We start from the raw sequence: 17,384 nt of genomic DNA on the forward strand, positions 1-17,384 counted from the left end.
TTCCCTCTGGAGGCAATGTTGACACTCAGGTAGGCAGGGGCGCCGGCTCAAGCTGTCCGCGTTACCGTGTGTTAGCCCAGATCGGTGCACAATAGTGTTGTGATGCTGCTCAAGTTTACCTATCCAGCGAGCAAGCTGGCCCTCAGGGTTTTTCAGTGACTTCAACCACCGCAATGCAGCGTGATCCGTGCGGATGGTGAAAGTTGCACCGTATAGGTAAGCATGGAAAAAGTCAAGGCTCTTGACTACTGCCAGGAGTTCTTTCCGGGTCACGCAATAGTTTTTCTCGGTTGGGGTGAGCTTCTTGCTGAAGTAGGCCACAACCCGTTCCATGTCGGCACATGCCTGGGACAGCACTCCACCAATCCCCTCATCACTGGCATCACAATCCAGTATAAAAGGCTTAGAGGGGTCTGGGTAGGTGAGTACGGGCGAGCTGATGAGGGCCTCCTTGAGCTTCTCAAAGTCAACCTGAGTTTCCGCTGTCCACTCAAATTTGCGCCCCTTCTTCGTCAGGAGGTGCAGTGGTGCAGCAATCGTAGCGAAGCCTTTCACAAACCTGCAGTAGTATGAGCACAACCCGAGGTAGCTCCGCAGCTCCTTCACGTTGGTGGGAGTGGGCCAGTCCCTTACCGCAGCCACCTTCTCAGGATCAGTGCGTACTCCAGCCTCGCTCACGATGTGTCCCAAGTATTGGACCTCCCTTCGGAATAGGCAGCATTTCTTCGGGGTGAGCTTAAGGTGTGCAGCTCTAAACCGGGCGAAAACCTCTGATAGTCTTTCCATCTCCTGCTCGAAGGTCTGGCCAAAGACAATCACGTCGTCGAGGTAGATGAGTGCCGTCTTCCAGTGAAGTCCCTCCAGCACCCTCTCCATCAGCCGCTCGAACGTGGCCGGCGCGTTGCACAGGCCAAAGGGCATTACCTTAAACTGCCACAGGCCTTGACCGTAGGAGAAGGCTGTTTTCTCTTTATCCTGCTCCGACATTTTGACTTGGTGATATCCAGACTTCATATCTTGTGTTGAAAACCACTTGGAGCCCACGAAAGCGTCGAGCGTGTCGTCGATCCGTGGGAGTGGGTATGAATCCTTGATGGTGAGATCGTTGAGGGCTCGGTAGTCCACGCAGCACCTGAGGGAACCGTCCTTTTTCCTGACGAGCACTACAGCAGACGCCCACGGGCTGCTGGACCGCTCGATTAACCCCTGTTGCCGGAGCTCATTCATCACCTCATCCATCTCCTTGCGACGGGCTGGTGCCATCCTTCGAGGAGCTTGCTTCACTGGGCGGTGGCTACCTGTGCCGATGTGGTGCTCTACCAGGTCCGTACACCCCAAGTCCAGGTCTCCTGTGGAAAACACATCTGCATTCCTCACGAGAAGCTCCCTGAGCTGTTCCACTTGGGGCTCCTCTAGACACTTGGAGCTCCTGTCAAACAGGTCGCGCAGGTAGTCGGGCAGCTCCTCCTGGGGCTTCGTCAGGGTTCTCCTGCAGACACAGGTTCTTGGTTTCTGGTCGATCTCTTGGCACAACCCCACCATGGTCCTTTGTTTTATTTTCTTTGGGCTGAAGGAGACATTGGCCACGACGACAGGCACTTCCGCTGCAGTAGGGTCTGCCAAAGTACTGCCTACAATCACCCCGTTTTCTACCGGACATCGACTTCCTCTCTCTACCACACACAGACTAGCCGGGGAGGCACCCGTAATTTGACATGGTAACAGCATCTCTGACCTCGGAGGAATAATGGTGGTGCGCTTGACCGTCACTGGCAGGTCTTCCTTGTTCACAGTCGTCAGTGGCACCCTCCTTCCTCCTACAGTCAGCTGCTTAGCGCGGAAGTCCAGCTCGCACCTGTGGGAGACAAGATAATCCATACCTAGGATGCAGGGGTCGTCCATGTCAGCCACGTACACAGAGAGGGACTCTTCCTTTCCTCCGAGCTCAAACTTCACGTCCACTGGGCCTCTGAGCTCTGCATAGTGTCCAGTGACTCCGCACAGTCGATGCGACGTCTTAGGAAGCCGACGATGACTCACCACGTCAGGCCGCACAAATGTGCGTTCCGAGCCTGTGTCGACGACCACAGGCCACAACACTCCGTCAACCTTGCCCTCCACTTGGTAGCTTGTCATGGTGGTTCTCCTGCACACTGATATCTTCGGGGCATGTACAGGACAGACTGGTCGTTGCCCCCGTGAACCAGTCCTTCTTAGTTTCCCGAGTGGTGGTCCCTCGTTAGCACATTTTTCCGACACTCATTCTTCCAGTGCCCCTTTTCTCCACAGGTCCAGCACTTGGGTCCTTCCCTGGGCTTCTTCTTAGCGCCACCTTCATATTCCTTCTTCCTCTTATAACATTCGTTCTCCTTGTGCCCAACCTTCTCGCAGTACCAGCACGTTCCTTGGAACCTGTCTGTGTCGCTGACAGCGCCCTTTCGTGCCCTAAACCCAGAAGTCGAGTCGTCCCTGAAACTTGACAAGCTAGACCTAACAAAGGACTCAAACTCCATGGCACGTGCCAGAGCTTCCTGCATTGATGTTGGCTTAGCTTGGTTCACTTGTATCTTCAGCTGAGGGCTGTCCAGGGCATCGATGAATTGATCACACAGCAAAACCATCAGCAGATCAGGGGTGGCACCTGGGTATGCCTTGTGCGCCATGCTCTCAAGGCCCTGAGCGAGTTCCTGAAGAGACTCGCCGCGCCTCCTGTTGCGGGTTCTGAACCTAACCCTGAAGAGCTCGTTCTGGTGCTTGGTCCCATATCGTTGCTCCAGCGCCTGTGCCAGCCCCATGTAGCTGCCCTTTGTCGCATTGTCGAGCTGAGCAAGGACCTCCAGCGCCGCCCCTTTCAGGCTAGTGGCCAGCTGCACCGCGCACTCTTGGTCATCCCATCCGTTCCGAGCTGCCAACAGCTCAAACTGAGCGCGGTAAGCCTCCCAGGAGACCTTGCCATCAAACTCCTGAGGCTTCTTTCTAACAGGCGAACCCAGCAGACTCATGGGGCTGGCGGAACTTCTTGCGTGGATAAACTCAGACGAAACAGGGCTCAAACTACCCCGGACTTGCGTAGGAGAAGCATCTTGGGTACAACTAGCCCCTGCAGGCACTGACTGTCCGTTTCCAGCCAAGCAGTCTTCAAGGGCCTTCACTCTGTCACTTACGTCACAAACTGCCTGTTCAGTACGGTTCACCTTTCCCTGCACTTCTAATATTTCTTTGTGTGTCGTCTCCCGTACCACCTCCATCTCTTGTTGACGATTTGTGTGTTCTTTCTCCACTTCTATTAGGCGTTGTCCTAACTTCGTGGTCACATCAGTCATTTCTCTTCGTACTGACTCACTTCCATCTTGTACTGCTTGTAGCTGTTGCTGTAATCCCGTGAAGCGATCTTCTAGCTGTTCTTTGAGTTCTTGGAGTGTTCCTTCTTGTTGTTGCTGTGCTCTTTCTTGTTGTTCTTTGAGTTCTTGGAGTGTTCCTTCTTGTTGTTGCTGTGCTCTTTCTTGTTGTTCTTTGAGTTCTTGGAGTGTTCCTTCTTGTTGCTGTGCTCTTTCTTGTTGTTCTTTGAATTCTTGGAGTGTTCTTTCTTGTTTCTCCCCCTGTAGTCTCAAAGCTTCCAAGAGTTCAGTCAACACGTCGTCCCTCTGGGCAGCTTGGGAACGAGTCTCCATGGCGGAAAAAACAAATGCCAACACTCCTGACACCAATGTTATGCCGGACGTGTTACTTGGGTTCCGTGTCGCCGTCAGGAGACTCCGTGGGAGGGAGATATGTAAACACTTTGCACAGCTTCTGTAGTTTAATATTCTTCCTTAGTAGTACACTTCACTCTGACTCTTCACTTACCACTAGCTTACTATGACTGGGACTGGACTCCTCTCGCCCTCTTCTATATATATATCCAGAACAGTACAGTCTAGAATGTTACAGTATATTTTAGATCATACAAGAACATGTAGCAAAACTATGTGCGAGTTGGGAACGCTTCCCGCCTGGCGCCTGGCCGCGCCCCGCGGGGAGCGGACGAGGCTTTGCTCCCTGCCCCCCTGCTCGCTCTTCCCGGAGCCTTCTAGAGCCCCATGGACGCCGGGGGAAGCTTCCAGCACAACAGTATGTTACCAATAAACAGACCCGGTGCGACTGCAGGTGATAAGTTATAGATATGGCAGTTGTGATGCTGGGAAAAATGTGTGTAGAGAAAGAATTTATGTGCAGAGCAAAGTAGGTTATGACCAAGTAGGTAATGACCTAGTACGGTTCGGCCCAGCGCCGAAATATTACAGCCCGCCAAACTAAACCTCTTTTTCGGCTAGCATCGTGTGACCACACCGGAGGCAAAATCACCGGCGTGAAAAAGTACCGGCGTCAAAAAATTGCCGAAATAAACGCTCATGTGACCCGGCCTTTAGATATAAAAGCAGCAGCAAAGACCAAGAATCAGTGGAACGCCAGCACTCCTCGGGCGAGCAGCTGGGGGGTCCTTCTGCGGCGGCGTGGTTGACCCGCCTGGTTATCCTCGCTTTAGGGCCCCACCGCGGCAGTCAAGTCGACCGTTCGGCTGCTCGCCCGTGCACCGCTACGGGTGTCTACTGGGCGCCTGCCCGGAGAGCCCGTGCCTCCGTCGCTGCTCGCCGGCTGTTACCCGTGGCTGTGGCGGCGGCGGAGGCGTCCCTACCCCCGCCGGGACTTGAATTGCCCGCTCCCCCTTACAGGGCCGCCTTTTGGCCAAAGGCCCTGTCCCCCTATTATGGGGGTAAATCTTAAGAAGAAGAAGAAGACCAAGAATACGAGGCTTTCTCCTCTCTGCTACCGTAATACACCTTTTCTAATGAGTATTGCACATCACAAAAGAAGCTGCATTAGTTGTATCCAAAGAGACTGTATACGAAGAGATAGTGGTATGTAGTAATTCCTCGGGCGTGCGGAAGTAGCGCCATCTATTGCAGCCCACCAAAAACGCCACTTTTCAGGGGTGGCTTTACTATTTTTGAAGTACCTGCCACAGCACCCTACCCAGCCTTTACTTATTTTTTTCATTATTGTAAAATGATTTACTAATGAGGTAAAGAAAAATATATTTGTTCTTATGTTTTATTAGGTATTATATACACTATATCAATTTGTTATTTTAGGAAAAATATGGTGTAGAAAGCATTTGATAATATATATATATATATATATATATATATATATATATATATATATATATATATATATATATATATATATATATATATATATATGTGTGTGTGTGTGTGTGTGTATGTGTGTGTGTGTGTCAAACATATCCAGTGCTTTAAATACAAGCAAAGCATACATCATTCTATGCATGCTAGATTACTATAATGCCTTTGCAACTGTGGTAACCTGGATGTCACACTGGTCCTGTGTCCCAGAGTAATGGGTTCCCTAACACCACAGGCTCAAGGGCCAATGTTACAGAGATGAGCACTGAGGCCACGCGCTGCTACAGCGTATGCCCCCAACCGTACCTTTACCTTTTGCAACATGCTTTTAGCTGAGCAAAAATATCATACTAACTGTACAAGTGCCAGATAATGGCAAGCATTGCATACTGCTTGACAGGGCAGAGAACAAAAGCTTCTAATCATTACAACTGAAATAAACAATGGGAGACACTCAAAGCTTGTTAACTGAACATGACCCGATTTATAACAGGCAAAACCAACAATGGTGCGTTATATACAATGAAAACTATATAAAAATGTTGCAAGGCACATCAATATAAGAGCAAAGCACCATAAAACATTCTGAAATACATGATGGAGGACATCAAGAAGGTAACACATGAGTTGTCTTAAATGGAATGCAATAACTTGGTGGTCCTGGGAGACAGCCGAGACTGGAGGTGAAAATGAGATGTAGGACATGATATGATCTCACAAGCTCTGACCTTGGTGTCAGGGTCATGAAGATATTAAGCTCAGTAGGCACAACTATGCAGCGGAGGCACATATGATAAAAGCAAATGAGACAAAATAAGGCAACTCAAGTGTAAAAAAATAGCAGGAAAGTTATGCTGCAGTATGTGACACACCAAATCACAGGGCAGAGAGTGATATATATTTCATAGGCTACATCAGTAAACATGTAGCATTTACTGCAGGAACCACACATTAAAGTTGGATGTAATAAAATATATGTTTTTAGCACACATTAAAGTTGGATGTAATAAAATCATTTGATATGAAACTCCTTGAACTGGCCAACCAAACAAACCACTCTTTGCCCCCCCCCCCTCCCCCCTTCAAAAAAGCATTATTTTTCACAAGGTTTATGAGGCATTAGTCAAGAATATTAACTGCCATTACATTTTGTCAAAAAAAAAAAAAAAAAAAAATCACACCTATGTGATTATGTATATCATATAAAGCAGAAAAAACATTGCAGACACGTGATGATAGACACTTAGTGTGATGAAATTACAAGCTGTATTTTACATTATGAAACCAAGCCAAGTGTCACTGCAGCACATATTAGGTAAGGCAGACACCAAAAGCTTGTTACCTGAACAAGATTAAATATAACAGGAAAAATCCACAATAAAGCATTGCATACTGATGGCTAGGGAAGAGAACAAATGCTTCCAAGCATTACACCTGAAATAAACAATGGCAGATATTCAAAACTTGTGAGCCGAGCAAGACCTGATTTATAACAGGCAAGACCAACAATGGTGCATTACATGCGATATCTGGCAGGGGATTCCTTGCATTAGAATTGGAAAGTGGCAGACACCTAAAGCTTGTTAACTGAACAAGATCTGATTTATAACAGGCAAAACCAACAATGGTGCATTACATGTGATATCTAGCAGGGAAGATAAATGATTCCTTGCATTACAACTGGAAAGTGGCAGACACCCAAAGCTTGTTAATTGAACAAGATCTGGTTTATAACAGGCAAGCCCAACAATGGTGCATTACTTGCAATATTTGGCAAAGTATATGGAAAAAAATTCTTGGCGTAACAAGAGTAATACTAAATAATGGCAAATCCCACAAAGTTTCTCTTCTTTTGACAAAGCCTGTGCTCTTTGCTGCAGGGCTGTCAGAGTCTGTTTGCTCCAGCCAACATTTACTGAAATACCCCTGAGTCATGAGTGAAGTGTTGAAACTGAAGGCAAGTGAAATACTGTGCTCAGAAATCTATTAGCATTTGGACTTTGATAGTATAAGGCCAGAGCAAACCTCCTCTCTTGTAACCCATATCTTCTACTGGGCTTAGATCTTGGCATCTTGCAGCATGTTGAACCTGACCTCAGAAAAAATCCACCCCTATTGGATCTAAAAAATTGCTGGCTCTGGGCAAAAACTGCCCAGGAGTTGTAACAGCCTGGGCTTTGAGCTGCCTTGCCTCCCGGTGCAGACGGCAGACTGTTGTGTGCAGCAATTTTCACTTTTCATGTCTGAAAATACATGAAAAAATATTTAATCACAATTAATCACAATTCTAAATAATAAAATAGGTGTATGTAATTGCATTATTGTCAGTGCTATAAGTGAATCTAAGCATTGACATTATGTCTGCACACCAGCTTCGATGGAAGGCTTCACTTAGATTGCCTGACAAGAGTAATATTTTCAGGAGATGGGGGAGAGGATACAACTGGAGACTCTTGACAGATATAATGTCAAGATCTACAAGCACCCATTTACCATATATATCTTTGATGTTCAGTCCATACTAAAACATTTGTCAATGTGTTGCCACACTAAAAATCTAAAAATTCCCTGTTTCTTCAATGTTAGTCATACCTAAGCCCTGCTAAACCATCCAAGTGAATCAAGAATGAGTTCTGGGCGGCAGCATGAGCCAATACTAAATGGCACCACTATAAAAAAAAATGCCTGCATCATGACGGGCCTGGGCCGACCGCCAGGCGCCTGAAGAAAACCTACCGGCGCTATAGGCAGGTGGAAAAAAAATAAAATCACATCAGAAGAATGGACAAAGGTTTGTTAGTGGCACTTCAAGGTTACGCTACCTCTCCAAAGATTGGCCAGTCATGGTTTAAAGTGGAACAGGATAAACAAGAAACAGGTAGATATCTGTGGACACTACTGTTACTATCAATTGCCAGCCAATGGCAAAATTTGAACCTATGCTATCAAAAACATGAGACCCATATGCTGATCACTCGACTAATCGTAACGGTACTACACCCATTGAAACATAATAAAGAGTTTGAATATATCATTCAAAATTTCATCCTTTTTACATACGTTTTTTTTTAAAGATATGAAGCCTACTGGTGTAACAGTTAAATATTGAACTCAATTTGTGTGCAGAGATGTGAAGTATGTTATTAAGCTGTAATGTTTCCAACAGATTAGTTGTGATTAAAGCAACATGGAATAGTAACTAAAGAGGATAAATTATCACTGAGAAGAAGAGGTTCCTTACTATATTGTGGTGAGGTTGATGGCCGAGTCGAGTTTCCTCCAACCCCATCAAGTTCACACCCTGTTGAGAGGCAATTTTTTAATCAAAGTGAAAAATGGATGCAAATGGTCACTAAAACTAGTTATTATACTTGGTGTCACAAATTTGGGCAAAGAATTTAGGGAAGGACTCTCGGACTTGGCGTCACTGATGAGGTAAATGATCTCGTGCACTCATTGGGCTATAATATATACATTGTTATAATGTGTATTATTGTCTTGTTACTATATATTACCTACTGATAATGGAAATACATGTCAGGATTAATCATCAAATACAAGGAAAAAAGAATCATGTATGGAAATTGTGAACTTTTAAGTTCATGTAACAAACAAGGTTTATTATACACAAAAAGGTTGGATACTTCAGATGTAAAAGATTTTTGGATATAACATCACCCCCCTCCTCCATATTGGTTCTTTAAAGCAAGGGTTGACTACAGCTGATTATTATTTGCGGCAGGTTACACACTAATTTTTTTTAGTGCAAACCATCTGGAAATCAATGATCATTATAAGGAATACTTCTCATGAGTAGCTACTAAAACTTGATAACCTAGAAGGATGCACCATCAGACTGTAAAGGATAGATATATTATAAGACATAGCTACATTGGTGGATCCAAAGGGGGGCCCAGGCCCCCCCAATGTTCCTGAGTGATACAGGAAAACTAGCTCAAAAGCGCGCTGCGGCTAAAACAATGCTTTGGCACAAAGTCCAGGCCGTTATACCCATTGATTTAGGTCACTCCACCAGTTTTTCAAGACCAGGACTGCCGAGAATGGCTAATCGGTAATGCTAATGCTCCTTCCACCCGCAAAAAGTCTGACGTCCTCCCAAAAACTCATTTCCTGGATCTGCACCCAAAGACATACCATAACATGGTTCAGTGATCATGGACAAAAAAAAATGTTAAGACAATCAATATCCAATCATTTCAGGATACATAAAGCAGCATCCATATGAAGGAATTCTACAACTTAAAAGTGATGTTGAGCAGGGCATGTGTTAAGTGACTTGCACAGTCTATTTTGTGAAGTCATAATTAGATTAATAACACAACAATCAACAAACACTAGATGAAGTATTCATACCAAAATCAGTACATGGAGCTGGTGCACTGCAATGGGAAGCACATTCCTGCAGCTCACCAAGAGGGTTGAATGCTGCCATGTACTTCAGGGGGGGTGGCTAAATGTCTTCACCTTTGGCCTCTTTCTTGGACTCTCCCCCTTCAGCTGCCACATTCTCTTGGATGATATCGGACGTGTTCGGATCTGTTGGGATGTGGTTGTGTTAGATGTGGAATAACATACGACTAGACAGTGGAACATGGAAGGAAAGAGTATGTCCACACGGTAAAATACAGAAAAAATTCTTTGGATACTGAAAGGATGTACGGGGATAACTGGGTGAGAAGGGAGAGAGATGCAGATTTTTATGTTAAAGAGCTAGTTACACCAATGAAGACTTAAGGCATACACATTCAGAAAGACCACAATTTTGGCTGCTAGACGGAAAAGCACTAGATGTCAAAGTGCCAGGACATTGAAGGAAGTAATAATAAGAAAAGCAATAATAATTAATGAGTATAAATATATTTCTGATATTTTTGTTTATCTTAATACTAGTATTGGAATTTTCAAACACTAAGAATATAATAAATAAATATTCATAAATTAATGAAAATAAATACATTAATTGTACTAATACTACCACTAACAGTATTAACAGCACTGCACCTAATAGACTGAGCAATAAACTGAGTCTGATATGTAACCATAATTAAACTGTCTCTGTCTGAGTGTTATGTGAAGCTTGCTCCATGCACCATGATAGGAATGGCATAGATGCATGCAGGTTGCTGAGATACTTACAGTCACCAGCCACTTGTAGATATGGCACCAAAATGTGTTGGAAGCATTGGCGGCCAACTTCCATTTATTTAATTATTATTTTCTTTAAACAAAGGAGACAGCTCAAGAGCAACAAAGCGTACTTGAAAAAAAGCCCCACTGCTTACCATTCCCAAACAGACAAAAGTAGAGTCTTGATACACTCTTCTTGAAGGTCAAATTATAGGCAGGAGGAAATGCAGACAATGGAAGGCTGTTCCAGAGTTTATCAGTGTAAGGGATGAAAGAGTGGAGATGCTGCTTAACTTTTGCATAAGATGTTTGGCAAGATAGAACATGCAGTAATTGACTTAAATTAGAAAAGTATAGATTTAGGAGGGAAATGGGCAGGCATTGGTTTAGTAATAGGGTGGTGGGGGAATGGAATAGATTCAGCAATCACATAGCGAGTGCAGGGACGATAGCTTGTTTTAAGAGTAGACTGGATAGCTACATGGACGAGGCTGACAGGTGGTAATGGGGAGGAATCTGGAGCTGTCGTGTGTAGGTCATTCGGCCTCGTGCCTTGGGAGGAGGGGAGGCATGCAGTTAGCAAGTTCAGAACAGCTGTCAGCGTGAAAATGATTAGAATTTCCACATTATCATTATTTATATATATCACTTACCCCGGCTGGCATCCTTCCGTAATAAATGTAGCTTCACACCAGGCTGTGTCCTCTTTATCACCACAAAGGGACATGATTTGAGGCTCCGGCTGGTAAACGTGGCTGCGCGTCGGTGTTATGATTTTTGAACGAGGCAGCGTTGCCATCGGAGCAGAGAAAGATATTGCTGCGAATAGCGTTATAATAAACAGTATAAGTTAGACCAAGATAATTATATTCACCCACTCTTTCCCCCTACAAACCAATGACTCAATTAATATATATCATCATTACTGATGGAAGTCAGCGTGCGTGCTAAAACAATGAGTTTGGAAGAAAAACATGATCACATAGTTTTAAAGAACGGCAGTAGGGCTACAATTCCTTGGTTCATTCCAGTATGTATACAGAAAGGTTAAACACATAAAACACATCTAACCACACATGCAGAGAAAGTAATATAATTGCGGTATAATAATATAACAATAATAGCATTACTCATGACATGCAGTCAGGCTATATCTACCTAGTAAATATATACAGTATATATATTTCCTACTGTTCATTTTAATATTTATCTACCTTTATTTTTTTATTTAAAATGGGAAATAACCAGACTGAAGAAAAAAAGTAGCAACATTTGCGGCTTGATCCCATGTAGCAACACTGCTGATGGGTTCTGTGGGTTGGGGGGGGGGTTGAAGGGGGGGAAGCGCCTGGATGTAAACAAAGCTGCTCCTGCGCCATCTGTTGCAACCGACATACACCAACACCCGCCCACGGTCTCCCATAGAGGCCCCCTCTCAGGGTTGCCAGGTTTGGCCTTTAAAGGCCAAATGGGCCTTTTTGAGAGAAGGTTGGCCTCGGTTTTATTTCCTGTTGAGGCCAACCTCAGTCTGGCCTTTTCGGGGCCTTTTTTGAGATGCACGTAATTTGTTTCAAGAAAAGTGATATATATATATATATATATATATATATATATATATATATATATATATATATATATATATATATATATATATATCTGTGGGTGTGTGTGTGTGTGTGTGTGTGTGTGTGTGTGTGAGTGAGAGAGAGAGAGAGAGGGGGGGCAGAGAGCCACGGTACGTTATTCTTGTGCGGGACGTGTATTTGGTAACCCCGTTACTGTAAATTCCTTTGATTTTTATCAAAGTATTGGGCTTCGATTCGTCACGAAAAATCTGTAATGAATTACATTTGTACTTGTTTATATTTTTCACCAAAGTAGCACTGGAATTAGCAACGTAGACTATGTGGTAATGCTTTATAGTAAGGGAAAACTTCGTCGCAGACACGTCGGGACTTTGTTAGGAACATGTCACGTCGGTCAAAAAACCTTAGTCTTCGCTTAGCTTCCCTACGGTCTGCACCTCACACCGTGTACTACACTGTAACTACAGTGTGAAGTTGCCTACAAAGCCTACACCGACACAGCTACAATGGGAAAATGGAAGACTGAATACAATTATGGAAGGAATTATAAGGAGGAGTGGGAGAAAGAATTTAGAACTGCTGCTGTTCATCAAAAAATCTTTGAAGAGAACAAGTTGGTGAGTACAGATACGTAACTATTATTATAAAGATATTCCTATTATGGTGTGTCAGTGTGACCTATGTTCTACCACTTCTTTCTATTTACGTTGTGTCTGAACGCTGCTTGCATAATATATAATTTATCTTTAAATTGGTTCATCATATTGTATTGATTAATTGCATTAAAATTGGCAAAATATGGGTTTGGCCTTAAAGTCGGCCTTTTTAGGCAAATGCATGGCCTGTTTAAGAGAGAGAGACCTGGCAACCCTGCCCCCTCTCCTGTTCTATAGTCTCCTTGGTTGTATCATAGACTTCGTATCCTTGACGGGTGTCGGGAGGGCTTTGCCGCATGAGTTCCCTGGATAGTCGGGCAACCCTCGCGCATAGTCGGTTAGTAACTTAGTAACGAACACCCTGTGCTTCAAGTAAGTAGTGCCCCACGCTACCTTCCCTTGCTGTCGCTGATATTGTTTTATTGTTTCTTGCTTCTAATTCAGCGGTTCTTAACCTGGGGGTCGTGATCTCCTGGGAACGAGGTAAGTTGTTTTGAGGAATATTGGATTTTATTCGTACGGTGTAAGGTTTTCTGCACGTTATACCGAATCTACAACTTCTGTAATAAATTGTAGGTGGAAAGAGTTTTACAATCTGTAATAACTTGTCAATGAAGTAGTCAAGACAAATACATTATAATTTTACTGTGTACAGTAGCTTATAATTTTGCATTTAGTTGAACCAGACTATTATTTTGCATTCATTGAAAACTAGGCTATTATTTAGCAGTTAGGAATAATATGCTATTAATTTGAATTCATGAATACCAGGCTATTTATTTTGCATTTAGGAATATCAAGCAATCATTTTGCATTTACGAATACAGAGCTCTTATTATGCATTTAGGATACTAAGCTATTATTTTGCATTTAGAAAACTAGTAGGCTATTATGCATTTAGGAATACTAATCTATTATTTTGCATTTAGGAATCTAGACTATTATTTTGAATGTAGGAATACTAAGCTATTATTTTCCATTTAAGAATATTAGGCTATTATCTTACATTTAAGAATACTAAACTATTATTTTGCATTTAAGAGTACTAAGCGATTCTTTTGCATTTATGTGACTAGGCTATTATTTTGTATCTACGAATACGAAGTTAGTATTATGCATTTAAGAAAACTAGGCTATTATTTTGCAGTACCTTTTTTTTCTAAAGAGAATTCTCTCTCTCTCTCTCTCTCTCTCTCTCTCTCTCTCTCTCTCTCTCTCTCTCTCTCCACTTCAGGAATTCCGCCTACAACACTTGTTTCCTCACATCCTTAAAAAAAATACCACCATCTCTTTTATAAATTCTTCGTGGACTTATGAGTGAATAATGTATTTTAGATAGCTATTCAGAACGGGTGTCTAATATAAGTAACAGGGAGCATGAAATTGGACAAGAAGTAAAGCCCCGTTCACACTGTGCCGACTCCGGGCCAAGACAACCCACGACTCTAGGGTACACGAGGTCTTGGGTGTTGAATGAAACTGTTGATGTGAAAGGGTCGGGCATGTCTTGAAAGGGGTCTTGAGACTGCTGTGCCGACGTCGTGACGGGAGTCTGGAGTCGTGAGGGGTAGCGCAAAAAAAGTATTCCATGCTAAACTTTCACGACAAGAGTCGGGAAGAGTCTGGACAAACCGTCACTTCCGGTTGAGGTCTGAGGGAGGTCTGGGGCAGTCGTGACGACTGTCGTCAACAGTCTTGGCTTGTCTTGAGACAGTCGTGACGACTGTCGGGGCCATTTTTCAAATTTTTACCGTTTCCTGTCGGCACAGTCGTCTGTGCCGACTACTTAAGAATGATGAGGGACTGTCGTGACGACAGTCTTCGCCTAATGAAGGACGTTCGTGACGACTGTCGGCTCAGAAATATTGGCTAACACTGCTGCCATCAAGAAATTTATATTTTTATTTTGCAATCACAAGCACAATAACAACTGGGCATGGTTACGTTTCGCTGGCACAAACTTGGGAGCCGCACACTACGCATGCACGCACTCCTTTTGCCTCGATCTCTATTGTGTTGAATGATAGGTTGCCACCCAGAAGTCGGAAAGATGTGGAATGCAACATCTATCTCTCCAATACGGAATGGATCCATATTTAAAGGAACGGGTGGCAACACAGCCGCAGCACGCTGCTGGTGGAGGCAAGAGGGAGGGGGGGGGGGACGTTACGTCGCGTATTTTACACGTATTTTAGGACGAACCTTTGACAAATTTTACGGGCTGGTTTTGTAATTAACCGAAAAATGCGCTCACTACAATTTTAAGGTACTGCATTTTATCAGCTTGACCATTCAGATAGCAAAATACCGTGCGGAACAAATACCGTTCCTTATTGGTTCAAAACGGAACGATACATTTTATTCTCGAATACAGAGCGATTCCGTATTTTAAGGAACGGCAAGGCTGACGCCAAGACAGTCGCCAAGACAATCGCGAAGACGGTCAGGAAGACCGTCGGCCAACTCCTTGGCAACTGTCGGCCAGCTAGTCGGCCAACCAGTTGACAGACAATCTGGAAGACCGTCAAGACTGTCGGCCAATTGGTCGGCAGATTCGTGGTTGTCATAGACATGGCGCCATTTCAAAAATTGACCGTTGAGACTCGTCTTGAGACTAGTTGGCAGAATGCCGGAGACATTCTGCCAACTAGTTGGCCGAATGTCCCAGACAGTCGGCAATCATGGCAGCCGACACCAATACGCCAAAAAATGCTTGGAGCGTGGGAGCCGACTTGTCAAATGCAGTAGTCGCTGGATTGTCGTGGCCCAGAGTCGGCACAGTGTGAACGGGGCTTAAGGATAATAAGTAAAAACTAAAAAGTATATATTTAAATGCACTCGCCGCAAAAGAAATCGGTCCGGAGATGCATTAGGCTAATATTTTTTAGTATGAATACTCTCTCTCTCTCTCTCTCTCTCTCTCTCTCTCTCTCTCTCTCTCTCTCTCTCAAGCAAGAGTGGCTTTAAAAAGCAGAAACTGAGCGGGCAGAAATGTTAGAGTTGTGTTCTAGCGGTGCTTAAGTATTTTGTATATCTTATTGATACTAAAACAAACTGAAATGAAAATGTGAGTTCATGGGTCCATGCGCATTACCAGTGGGGGGCTACATGCAAAATTTGGTGAGGCTAGGTAAAAAAATAAAGTCAGGACGCCTATTTTTTTGTTTTGAGAGTTTGCCCGCCTAATATTTAGGCGGTTCCGCCGACACCCGTCAAGGATACGGTGTCTTTGGTTGTATAAAGACTTCCATTGTTTCAAGTCTTAGTAGTGGTAATGGTGATATGAACAATAAGATAACAATTTATTTCTGCTATTAATAGAGAGGAATGTAATGGGGTAAAGCATTAAAGGCAAGATTCATTCCTTATTACGTACAGTGAACCGGAGAAAGAGCCCCAGGGGATCCGGGAGGATTATCGAGAGAGAGAGAGAGAGAGAGAGAGAGAGAGAGAGAGAGAGAGAGAGAGAGAGAGAGAGACGGGAAGCCACCCTAATGCACGTCTTTCTGTGTAGTTAAGACAGAGGGAGTTAAGGCACCAAGGTACTTTGAGGCATTAATTAAGAACCGATAGTTGGAGTTACGGGAAGAGAAAGGGGACGGGAAGCAAGCCTAATGCGCCTCCTCCTCTGTGTAGCTGATTTATGAGCCATTACGGTAACAAGGTCCTTGGAAACATTAAGAAGAGCTGCATCCTCCCATTCCACTTACTGATCCACATGTTCCGTTTCTCTTTTGCTCCGCACGGCACCGTATACCTCAGGGTGAATCAACGGTGAAGAAAGAGGGAAGGATTTAAGGAAGGAAAGAAGGAAGCAGGGTCATTTGAGGATACTAATAACATCTTCCATTTGACACAAAACCCGGAACCAGGTTCGGGGATAAACCCAGACCCAGGTCCGGGTTTTCGCGCCGTAAATGGAACGCATTTAGGTGGATATGTAAACAAACATTCTTCCTCTTCTTCATTTGACCTGTCCTCCTCCTCTCGGGCGTCTCTCCTGTTTATTCACACACTTTTCCTTTCAATTGTGTTGTGTAGCTTAATTTTTCTTCACTGCAATATACTATCACACTTTTCAGTTTGTTGCTGGAATAACTTACTGACATTGCTTATCCGTGCGCTTATTCAAGCATTTGTGCCCTTTTTTCCCAGCACTGCATCTCCATCCAACACGTACCGTGCGATGGCCCCGTTGTCCTCCTCTAGCCTCTTAGCCCACTCCTCCCTGGTGCTACTAATAACTCCCCTCTCTGCCTCTCATGGTTGCTGCATTCTACTATTGGATGTTCCACTGATTCTTTCTCCCCTGTCCTACAGCTACAGTTCTGGTTTCCCCCTTCCCTATTTCTGCCATTTAGCTGCGGGGTTCTCGTTCTTGCTTTAAACATCAGCTTGCTCCCCCAGTCTCCTACATGCCAGTCTACTCCCTCTAGCTTCTGTGTCTTGCTGTACCATCATAATGTCGACTCTTTTACTCTAAAATTCATAGGCCCAGCCTAGGCAGATGGCACACCACCTGTTCATCTTCCCTTTTTTACAACAAAGAAAGCAGCTCAAGGGCACAAAAAAAGAAAATAATAAAAAAAGCCCGCTACTCGCTGCTCCCAAAAAAACAATTAAAAGAGGTGGCCGAAAGAAAGATCAATTTCGGGAGGAGAGGTTTCCTGATACCCTATCATGCTGATGGTTAAATGGGTTTTCTGGGAAAGCAAACTCTTTTAACTTAGACATTAGATACTTGCCTGTGTCCCAGGGTAATAGGTTCTCACTTGACGCAGGCTTAAGGGCCAGAGACAAATAAGCGC

The 17,384-nt window shown here is 44.1% G+C and overlaps 1 long non-coding RNA gene across 1 annotated transcript; it reads right to left on the minus strand.

Annotated features, from left to right (window-relative positions):
- Window positions 1–6,594: 6,594 nt before the first annotated feature.
- Window positions 6,595–11,566, minus strand: LOC126998266 (uncharacterized). The gene is made up of 4 exons (XR_007752771.1): window positions 10,988–11,566; window positions 9,561–9,743; window positions 8,428–8,487; window positions 6,595–7,429 (listed from the first exon to the last, which is right to left on the minus strand). It is a non-coding gene; the product is annotated as an uncharacterized LOC126998266 (long non-coding RNA).
- Window positions 11,567–17,384: the final 5,818 nt, after the last annotated feature.

This window comes from Eriocheir sinensis, chromosome 13 (assembly GCF_024679095.1).
Source record: "Eriocheir sinensis breed Jianghai 21 chromosome 13, ASM2467909v1, whole genome shotgun sequence".
NCBI classification, from domain to species: domain Eukaryota; kingdom Metazoa; phylum Arthropoda; class Malacostraca; order Decapoda; family Varunidae; genus Eriocheir; species Eriocheir sinensis.